General features: G+C 44.8%; 1 long non-coding RNA gene across 1 annotated transcript; it reads right to left on the bottom strand.

Moving 5' to 3' along the window:
- Positions 1–9660: 9660 nt before the first annotated feature.
- LOC139832071 (uncharacterized) lies at positions 9661–10129 on the bottom strand. Its single transcript, XR_011746581.1, has 3 exons — positions 10047–10129; positions 9839–9919; positions 9661–9741 (listed from the first exon to the last, which is right to left on the bottom strand). It is a non-coding gene; the product is annotated as an uncharacterized lncRNA (long non-coding RNA).
- Between the last annotated feature and the right edge of the window lie 1013 nt (positions 10130–11142).

Raw genomic sequence — 11142 nt, 5'->3', positions numbered from 1 at the left:
ATGTGCAAAGGAATTTTTTCCTCGTGAACTTGTCAAAATTCAAGTTTATCAAAGTGCCAATGGAAACTAGTCCAAAAATTACATAGAGGACCAAAAGTACTAGACAATAACTAATAGAACCTGCAACTTTACAAAAAGGACCCCAAAACATATAGAAGAAAATCAATCGAGTCCTTCTCGACCGCACATCAGATCTCTGCTCCGCATCCTTTCCAGCAACTCCGTCGCCGGGGACGCACCACTTGGGACGGTGTCGCCGGTAGTCGCCAGGACGAAGGAGAAGAAGGGCCTCAGCAACGGCATATTGGCTCTGAGAAGGGCCGCTGAAAGGCCAAGATGTGCACGGGCAAGACGGATGACGCCGTTGTATGCCCCGAGCTTGTGAACTTTAGCAGCTTGACTTCCCCATTGGCCGAGATCTCGAAGCACTGACCAAAGCAAGCCTCACCGTTAGCGCCATCACATTGATGGCACCAGATCGGGGTTTGGCCGGCAAGATCCGCCAGATTCACCATAGGCCAGATCTGAAGCCGATGACGAGATCCCCGACTCCATTGCGCCATTCTGCTCATGGGAAACAATAGATCTAAGGTTTCAACAACACTAACTCCCTCGGATCCAAATTAGCTGACTCAACTTTGCTTATCTAAATATGGATGTATCCACACATGTTTTTACTCTAGATACATACACATCTAAGGAAAGTTGAATCAATTAATTTAGTTCGGAGGGTGTACAATATACAGAGAGAAGTCGGCCTCGTCTCGGCCGGCGGCGAGGCCGCCGGAGAGAAGGGGGAGAGGAGCCGGGGAGTGGGAGAGACTCGAGAGAGAAAGAGAAGAGGAAGAAATGAGAGCTCCCTGGGGAAGAACATTATTTTTGTCGTTCTGCTCGTAGCTTGAAATTGAAAATTTCGGCCGCGCGCCAAATCATCCCGCCGCATCCATTCGAAAATCCCGTGACCAGTTTTACCCTTTTAACCCTGGTCCGGAAGGTACAACCCACCGACCATGGAGGGCTCATTCGGTAACAATGAAATATCTTGCCTAGATCCCGAACCCTCCCCACAGGCCCACACCCACCCACCAACCATTCTCCCCATTAGCTCAAAAATACTCTCACACGCCAAAGCTCTGACTCTCTACAGTACTAGATCTGCCGCCGCCGGCATACTCCTCCACAAAGATAGCCTTGATCGTGTTGGCTGTCCACCCACCTGATCCGCTCCCCCGCCGCCCTCGTCACCGACGGATCTGCTTCACCGCCGACCTCGCCACCGACGGATCTGCTTCACCGCCGACCTCGCCACCGACGGATCTGCTTCACCGCCGACCTCGCCACCGACTACCTCGGTGCAGCGGCTGTATCAACTTCACCGAATCCCTTGCCAGCCAACCAGATCTGCTTCACTAACGCCCGCTTCTACTGAAACAGGGTCGATTCATCGTCTCCCGCGTTCGCCGCCGCTGGAATGCAAGTTGCCGCCCCCGTCCACCCCGCCGGAGCTTGGTTAGTACGCTGGCCCGTTAGATCGCGGTGTTTCTTTAGCCATGTTTTGTGTAGTTATTTGCAGATCTCATATGCCGTTAACTTTCTTGATGTGTTGCTTCGCATGAAGTTTGTTTAAATATTGTACAAGATAAAAGCATTATCCGGTCGCTACCATCCTGTTCATTCTGCGACACCTGTGTGCATCCACATATTTATAGCCTTATACCCATTCATTTGCTGCCAACTTGTTTTGTATCTTGCATGCTATTGTCGCCTTGCTTTTATAGTCATGCTATGGGCATTTCCAATCTGCTTGTTCTTATACCACGTCATTAGCTCACCGCTAGCTGCTAGCTGTTTTCTCGTGTCTGCTATTCTCACCTGCTTTTATAATCATGCTATGTGCATTTCCAATCTGCTTGCTCTTATACCTCGTCTTTAGCTTATATAGTTATTCTTTGCGTGCATGTCTGGTCTTTGTATTATCGTAGACCGACTTGTCAATGTTATTTTTCCTAGGGATTGATCATGCGAACCACTTATTAGAACATCCAACATTAACGAGCGGGGACGCTAGGGAAGGTTGGAATCGAGTTCTTGGTTGGTAATTTTGGCGGTTTACTTCCGTTATTATCTATAACCTATATGCATTGTTCCTTATGCAAGAGATTAACACTTGGAACCCTACCATAGCAATGCCATTCATGCTTTACCATGTTTCGCCTATTTGATATGCTTGTCTTGGAGAAAGCTGCGAAGGTGATTTGAACTCGACATTTGGTCATTCTTAATGCCGGTTTACTTTATGTGGAAAACCTTGGCATTACCCTACTCTAAATCTGAATGTCTCAAATTCGTATCTCATGCAAAGCAACATCTAGTTGGTTTTAATCGATATCTGGTAAATATTGGCTTATTCATTTGGCAGCTCAAGTTTTTTGTTATTTGAAACCAGTGACTTGGTCTTAAATGTGATATCTAAACACAGTTAAGGACAATGGAGCAGGAGGATTAGCATTTCACTTGATGGCTGAACCTAAAATGACGGGCATGTTGACCACGACTAGTGCACACAAGAGAAGGACCCGTAAATGAGCCAAGATGTGCTTAGTACATGCATCTTATCTTATCTTGTGCTTATTTCTCGCTACATGTCGTTATCGATCTCTACATTGCGTAATACATGTTTGAATAGTTAATTGTTGTAACTATGTTTGCAATGTTACCAGAATGCTTTTAATGAAGCGAGTCATCATTAGAAGATAGTCGCCAAAAAGGATCTGTAGCGACCACTGTGCAACATTATGATGTAAGTTTGTGCTTAGTACAAGTTCCATACATTGTCTTATTTATGCAACTTGTTATTATCTTATATCTACATTGCATAATAAATGTTTGCATAGTTCATCGTTTAACTCTTTTTGCATTATTATCGTAATGCGAGTTGTGATGAAGCAATCTTCATTAGAAGTGAGGCCCACAAAAAGTTCGATATTTCTTCCGATGCATCTTCTCATAGCTGTCAACCTAGACCATTGCTTTCATCAAACGGTAAATATCTCAAGGCTGTACTTTATAAAAGACATGGTATTGCCGCTTTAAGATCTCAGTGATATGTTGACAAAGAGTACACAAGATTCAATCAAGGCGATTGCCAAATGTCAACGTGTTATTGATGATGCTAATAGAAGTCCTCAATGATTCTATGTAATTTTTTTATTTGGGCACATTAATTGCCTTGTAATTTTCCTACTTGTTTTATTTGTGTATGTAATTGTGTGTATCATTGATATCGATTTTAGGCTCATGAAATTTAATGCAAGTTGACTAGTCAAACAAGTAGGGCACTACAACAGATTGGGCCGGCCCACTTACAGTAGTGTGGGACCCACTTTCAATTTGGGCCAGCCCACTTCTTTAGTAGGCCGGCCCGGTTACACGATAGTGGGATCCACATGCTTATTGGGCCAGCCCACTATCTTGTTGGGCCAGCCCAGTTGCTATATGGTGGACCCACAAGGAAAATGGGCCGGCCCATTAACATGAAGCTGGGACCCACCAGTGCTTTTGGCCCGCCCACTATCTTGTTGGGCCGGCCCACTTGCTATATGGTGGACCCCACATACTAAATGGGCCGCCTTTTAAGCTGGAAAGTGGGACCCACTGTGTTTTTGGCCCGCCCACTATCTTGTTGGGCCGGCCCACTTGCTATATGGTGGACCCCACATACTAAATGGGCGGCCTTTTAACAGGAAGGTGGGACCCACCTGTGCTTTTGGCCCGGGCCACTATCTTGTTGGGCCGGCCCACTTGCTATATGGTGGACCCCACACACCAAATGGGCCGGCCCTTTAACAGGAAAGTGGGACCCACCTGTGTTTTTGGCCTGGCCCACTATCTTGTTGGGCCGGCCCACTTGCTATATGGTGGACCCCACATACTAAATGGGCCGACCCTTTAACTGGAAAGTGGGACCCACCTGTGTTTTTGGCCCGGCCCACTTGCTATATGGTGGACCCCACACACTAAATGGGCCGGCCCTTTAACAGGAAAGTGGGACCCACCTGTGTTTTGGCCTGGCCCACTTGCTTCTTGGGCCGGCCCGATTCTTGTAAGGTGGACCCCACATGTTAAATGGGCGGGCCCTTTAAGTTTTGACCAGTCAACCTTAGAGGTTAGGCCCGGCCCACGTAACTAATGGACCAGCCCAACTATATAGTTGACCAGGTCAAACTATGTCACCGGCCCGGCCCGCTAAGACGTGGCAGCCTCGTGTGGGCCTACCATCTACCACGGGGTTTCGGTAGGTTAACGCCGTTAACCGCGCGATTAACGGCGTCGCCACGTGTCGGTTGCATGACGTCAGCAGTCAACGGGCTCCCGGAAACACTTGCGCAACGGTCCGATTTTCCGTGGCGGAAGGGCGCCCAAGCGTGACGGACCGAAAAAACGTCGTTGGACTTTGCCTGACGCAGTTTCCGCAACAGAACCCATATCGTCGGGTTAGGCCCATAGGCGACGAAAAATACCCCTTAGCGGACGATTTTGAGACGTTGTCTATCAGAACTTTTCTTGTAGTGAGCATCCTCAGCGTTTATTGTTCATAGAGGCTGACATGTGGGACCCGTGAGCTAGCAGCGTCCTCAAAGTTTTAAAGGCGGCAGGATATCGAAAGAAAAAATAAGTCAAAAATCGTTTGGTAAACAAAATCCAAGAAAAGAAACATTTACCGTTCTGAGAGGATGACATGCGGGACCCATGAGGCAGCAGCATCCTCAACGATTCCAAGGCGGCAGGGGATCAAAAGAAAAAAAAGAAATATCCAGAAATTAATTAGGGGTTCAAAATAAATCCATCAAAGGAAACTTTTAATGTTCATAGAGGATGACATGTGGGACCGACCTGCCAACAGCGTCCTCATCGTTTGAAAGGGGGCAGGAGATCAAAAGAAAAAGGAAAAAAGCCAGAAATTAGGGGTCAAAAATAACTCCAAGAAAGAAAACTTTTATTGTTCGTAGAGGATGACATGCGGGACCCATGAGCCAGCAGCTTACTCAACGTTTCAAAGGCGGCATGAGATCAAAAGAAAAAGGCAAGTGACAAAATATCAGGAGCCAAAGATAATCCAAGAAAAGAAATTTTATTGTACGTAGAGGATGACATGCGGGTCCCATTTAGCAGCAGCGGTCTCAACGTTTCAAATGCGGCTTGAGATCAAAAGAAAAAGAAAGTTGATTGTACATAGAGGATGACATGCGGGTCCCATGAGTCGACGGCCTTACCCAACGTTTCCAAGGCGGCAGGGGATCAAAAGAAAAAGGAAATAGCCAAAAATAAGAGGGTGAAAAAAAATAAAGAAAATAAACTTTTATATCACATAGAGGATGACATGCGGGTCCCATGAGCCAGCAGGTTGCTCAATGTTTCAAACGTGGCATGAGATCGAAAGAAAAAGGCAAGTGACCAAATATCAGGATCCAAAAATAATTCAAGAAAAGAAACTTGATTGTACATAGAGGATGACATGCGGGTCCCATGAGTCAGCAGCTTACTCAATGTTTCCAAGGCGGCAAGGGATCAAAAGAAAAAGGAAATAGCCAAAAATCAGAGGGTGAAAAAAAATCCAAGAAAATAAACTTTTATAGCACATAGAGGATGACATGCGGGTCCCATGAGCCACAGGTTCCTCAACGTTTCAAACGTGGCATGAGATCGAAAGAAAAAGGCAAGTGACAAAATATCGGGAGCCAAAGATAATTCAAGAAAAGAAACTTGATTGTACATAGAGGATGACATGCGGGTCCCATTTAGCGTGAAGCGGTCTCAACTTTTCAAATGAGGCTTGATTTAAAAACAAAAAGAAAGTTGATTGTACATAGAGGATGACATGCGGGTCCCATGAGTCAGCAGCTTACCCAACGTTTCCAAGGCGGCAGGGGATCAAAAGAAAAAGGAAATAGCCAAAAATCAGAGGGTGAAAAAAAATTAAAGAAAATAAACTTTTATAGCACATAGAGGATGACATGCGGGTCCCATGAGCCAACAGGTTCCTCAACGTTTCAAACGTGGCATGAGATCGAAAGAAAAAGGCAAGTGACCAAATATGAGGAGCCAAAAATAATTCAAGAAAAGAAAGTTTTATAGTACATAGAGGATGACATGCGGGTCCCATTTAGCGGCAGGTATCACCGTTTGAGAGGCGGCGAGGGGATCAAAAGAAAAAAGAAATTGCCAAAAATCGAGAGGGTGAAAAAAACCAAGAAAATGAACTTTTATAGGACATAGAGGATGACATGCGGGTCCCATGAGCCTCGGGTTCCTCAACGTTTCAAACGTGGCATGAGATCGAAAGAAAAAGGCAAGTGAAAAAATATCGGGAGCCAAAAATAATTCAAGAAAAGAAAGTTTTATAGTACATAGAGGATGACATGCGGGTCCCATTTAGCAAGAAGCGGTATCACCGTTTGAGAGGCGGCAGGGGATCGAAAGAAAAAGGCAAGTGAAAAAAATATGAGGAGCCAAAAATAATTCAAGAAAAGAAAGTTTTATAGTACATAGAGGATGGCATGCGGGTCCCATTTAGCAGCAGCGGTATCACCGTTTGAGAGGCGGCAGGGGATCGAAAGAAAAAGGTAAGTGACCAAATATGAGGAGCCAAAAATAATTCAAGAAAAGAAAGTTTTATAGTACATAGAGGATGACATGCGGGTCCCATTTAGCAGCAGCGGTATCACCGTTTGAGAGGCGGCAGGGGATCGAAAGAAAAAGGTAAGTGACCAAATATGAGGTGCCAAAAATAATTCAAGAAAAGAAAGTTTTATAGTACATAGAGGATGACATGCGGGTCCCAGTTAGCAGCAGCGGTATCACCGTTTGAGAGGCGGCAGGGGATCGAAAGAAAAAGGCAAGTGACCAAATTTGAGGTGCCAAAAAAAACTCCAAGAAAAGAAAGTTGATTGCACATAGAGGATGACATGCGGGTCCCATTTAGCGGCGGTCTCAACGTTTCCAAGGCGGCAAGGGATCAAAAGAAAAAGGAAGTAGCCGTAAATCAGGGGTCAAAAAAATCCAAGAATAGAAAGAATTTTGGTTCATAGAGGATGACATGCGGGACCCATGATCCTGCATCGTAAACGGCTCGATCGGAGAACGTTGAACGAGATGGCGCGATCGAGAAAAAAAACAATGCCAGAGAGGCTGCCATCTGGGCCCTACATCCCTTGGCGGTGCGGATTTGCGTTGACTCGGCCGGCGAACCCGAGATTTCGAGATGCACCACGTCCCGGGCCACCATACGCGACGTTTTGGCCGTTTTCGTCGGGCTAGGTGGCCTCAAAAACGAGAAAAAAAACGTTTTGACATGCACAACGGACAGACCCAAAATCGTCGGCCATGGTACACCAGCAACCACGGCGCGACTTCAACTTCGTCGGCCATGGCAACTTTTCTTGTAGTGTACCTTTTAATCAACACTTAGCCTAATTGAGATTTGAAATTAATTTTATATGTGACCAAAAAAATATCGGTGCAACACCTTACAGCGATTTGTTTGTCATTACCCCATATAAAACTATATATATATCCTTGGTTCTTCTAAAGCACACAGGGATATTCTTACTGCTTATCCATTGATCATCACATGTATCATTCTGGTATATGCTCCTAACTTTTTAGTGCACAGGACATCTGATAGTGTTTTTACTTTATTGAGTGTCAGATACACTCAAGTTTTGTTAAACCTTCACATGACAAGATCATTTTCTTAATATTTCTATATTGAACTACTTCAATATCCATTCTATGTACTTTGACTTAAACTTATTATGTGTCTCAATCTATCTTCATAGATCTTGACACTAAATATGTTTCAGTCCATATCCTTTCATTGAAGTTAATTCTCAATGAAACCTTTTATAATCAAGTATATAATGACATCACTTATAACCAACTATATGTCATCTACATAAAGTATTATGAATATGTCTCAGCGCTCCCACTTAATTTCTTGCAAATGCAAGCATCTTCATCGTTTCTGATGAAATCAAAAATTCTCACTACAAGAAAAGTTTTGATAGACAACGTCTCAAAATCGTCCGCTAAGGGGTATTTTTCGTCGCCTATGGGCCTAACCCGACGATATGGGTTCTGTTGTGGAAACTGCGTCAGGCAAAGTCCTACGACGATTTTTTCGGTCCGTCGCGCTTGGGCGCCCTTCCGCCACGGAAAATCGGACCGTTGCGCAAGTGTTTCCGGGAGCCCGTTGACTGCTGACGTCATGCAAACTGCCACGTGGCAGACGCCGTTAACTGGCAGTTAACGGCGTTAACCGGCTGAAACCCCGTGGTAGATGGTAGGCCCACACGAGGCCTGCCACGTCTTAAGCGGGCCGGCCCATTAAGTTTGCGGGCCGGGCCAGCTGACTTAGTTTGACCGGTCAACTATATAGCTGGGCTGGTCCATTAGTTACGTGGGCCGGGCCTAACCTGTAAGGTTGACTGGTCAAAACATTAATGGGCCGGCCCACTAAGCATGTGGGCCGGGCCGAATGCACTCATTTGACCGGTCAACAGGCAAAAGGGCCGGCCCACAAGACACGTGGGACCCACTTTCCTGTTATCGGGCCGGCCCATTTACCTAGTGGGGTCCACCTTAAAACAACTGGGACGGCCCAAGAAGTTATTGGGCCGGCCCAATTAGCATATGGGTCCCACTTTCCTGCTATCGGGCCGGCCCATTTAGTACGTGGGGTCCACAATAGATCAAATGGGCTGGCCCAACAAGAAAGTGGGCCGGGCCAAAAACACAGGTGGGTCCCACTTTCCTGTTAAAGGGCCGGCCCATTTAGTATGTGGGGTCCACCATATAGCAAGTGGGCCGGCCCAGCAAGATAGTGGGCCAGGCCAAAAACACAGGTGGGTCCCAATTTCCAGTTAAAGGGCCGGCCCATTTAGTATGTGGGTCCACCATATAGCAATTGGGCTGGCCCAACAAGATAGTGGGTCGGGCCAAAAACACAGGTGGGTCCCACTTTCCTGTTAAAGGGTCGGCCCATTTAGTATGTGGGGTCCACCATATAGCAAGTGGGCCGGCCCAGCAAGATAGTGGGCCCGGCCAAAAACACAGGTGGGTCCCACTTTCCTGTTGAAGGGCCAGCCCATTTAGTATGTGGGGTCCACAATATAGCAAGTGGGCTGGTCCAACAAGATAGTGGGCCGGCCCAATAAGCTGGTGGGGCCCACTTCCCTGTTAACGGGCCGGCCCAATAAGTAGGTGGGCCGACCCAAAATGAAAGTGGGTCCCACACTACTGTAAGTGGGCCGGCCCAATCAGTTGTAGGGCCCTGGTTGTTTGACTAGTCAACTTGCATTAAATTTCATGAGCCTAAAATCTGGTATCAATGATACACACAATTACATACACAAATAAAATAACTAGGAAAATTACAAGGCAATTAATGTGCCCAAATAAAAAAATCACATAGAATCATTGAGGACTTCTATTAGCATCATCAATAACACGTTGAAATTTGGCAATCGCCTTGATTGAATCTTGTGTACTCTTGGTCAACATATCAGCTACAGATCTTAAAGCAGCAATACCATGTCTTTTATAAAGTACAGCCTTGAGATATTTACTGTTTGATGAAAGGAATGGTCTAGGTTGACGACTATGAGAGGATGCATCAGAAGAAAGATCAGAACTTTTTGTGGGCCTCTCTTCTGATGAAGATTGCTTCATCACAACTGCATTCTGATAATAATGCAAAAAGAGTTAAACGATGAACTATGCAAACATGTATTAAGCATTGTCGATATGAGATAGTCACAAGTACTAAGCACAGACTTACATTATATCGTTGCATAGGCTCACCCCGGAACCTTTTTTGCGCTCTATCTTCTACTAAGGACTTCTTCATTACACCTGCATTCTAGTAATATTGCAAGATAGTTACAACAGTGAACTATTCAAACATTTATTATGCAATGTAGATATAAGATAATAACAAGTTGCATAAATAAGACAATGTATGGAACTTGTACTAAGCAAAGACTTACATCATAATGTTGCACAGGGTCGCTTTGGCGACTATCTTCTAATGATGACTGCTTCATTAAAACTGCATTCTGGTAATATTGCAAACATAGTTACAACAATTAACTATTCAAACATGTATTACGCAATGTAGAGATCAGATAACGACATGTAGCGAGAAATAAGCACAAGATAAGATAAGATGCATGTACTAAGCACATCTTGGCTCATTGCCGCAGTCCTTCTCTTGCGTGCACTAGTCGTGGTCGACATGCCTGTCATTTTAGGTTCAGCCATCAAGTGAAATGCTAATCCTCCTGCTCCATTGTCCTTAATCTGTATTTAGATATCACATTTAAGACCAAGTCAGCTGGTTTCAAATAACAAAAAACTTGAGCTGCCAAATGAATAAGCCAATATTTACCGTGATATCGATTAAAACCAACTATATGTTGCTTTTCATGAGATACGAATTTCGAGACATTCAGATTTAGAGTAGGGTAATGCCAAGGTTTTCCACATAAAGTAAACTGGCATTAAGAATGACCAAATGTCGAGGTTCAAATCACCTTCAGCTTGCTCCAAGACAAGCATATCAAATAGGCGTAAACATAGTAAAGCATGAATGGCATTGCTATGGCAGGGTTCCAAGTGTTAATCTCTTGCATAAGGAACAATGCATATAGGTTATAGATAATGACGGAAGTAAACTGCCAAAATTACCAACCAAGAACTCAGATTCCAACCTTCCCTATCGTCCCCGCTGTTAATGTTGGATATTCTAATAAGTGGTTCGCATGATCAATCCCTAGGAAAAATAACATTGACAGGTTAGTCTACGATAATACAAAGACCAGACATGCACGCAGCAATAACTATACAAGCTGTGCGACAGGAGCATTCATGGGAAAAAAATAGCTATAAGCTAAAGACGAGGTATAAGAGCAAGCAGATTGGAAATGCACATAGCATGATTATAAAAGCAGTGTGAGAATAGCAGGCACGAGAAAACAGCTAGCGGCTAGCGGTGAGCTAATGACGTGGTATAAGAACAACCAGATTGGAAATGCCCATAGCATGACTATAAAAGGAATAGCATGCAGTACAAAAACAGTTGGC

This window comes from Lolium perenne, chromosome 6, assembly GCF_019359855.2.
Source record: "Lolium perenne isolate Kyuss_39 chromosome 6, Kyuss_2.0, whole genome shotgun sequence".
In the NCBI taxonomy this organism is placed as follows: domain Eukaryota; kingdom Viridiplantae; phylum Streptophyta; class Magnoliopsida; order Poales; family Poaceae; genus Lolium; species Lolium perenne.
Note: the sequence above shows the minus strand (reverse complement) of the source record. Positions and strands in the feature narration are given on the sequence as shown.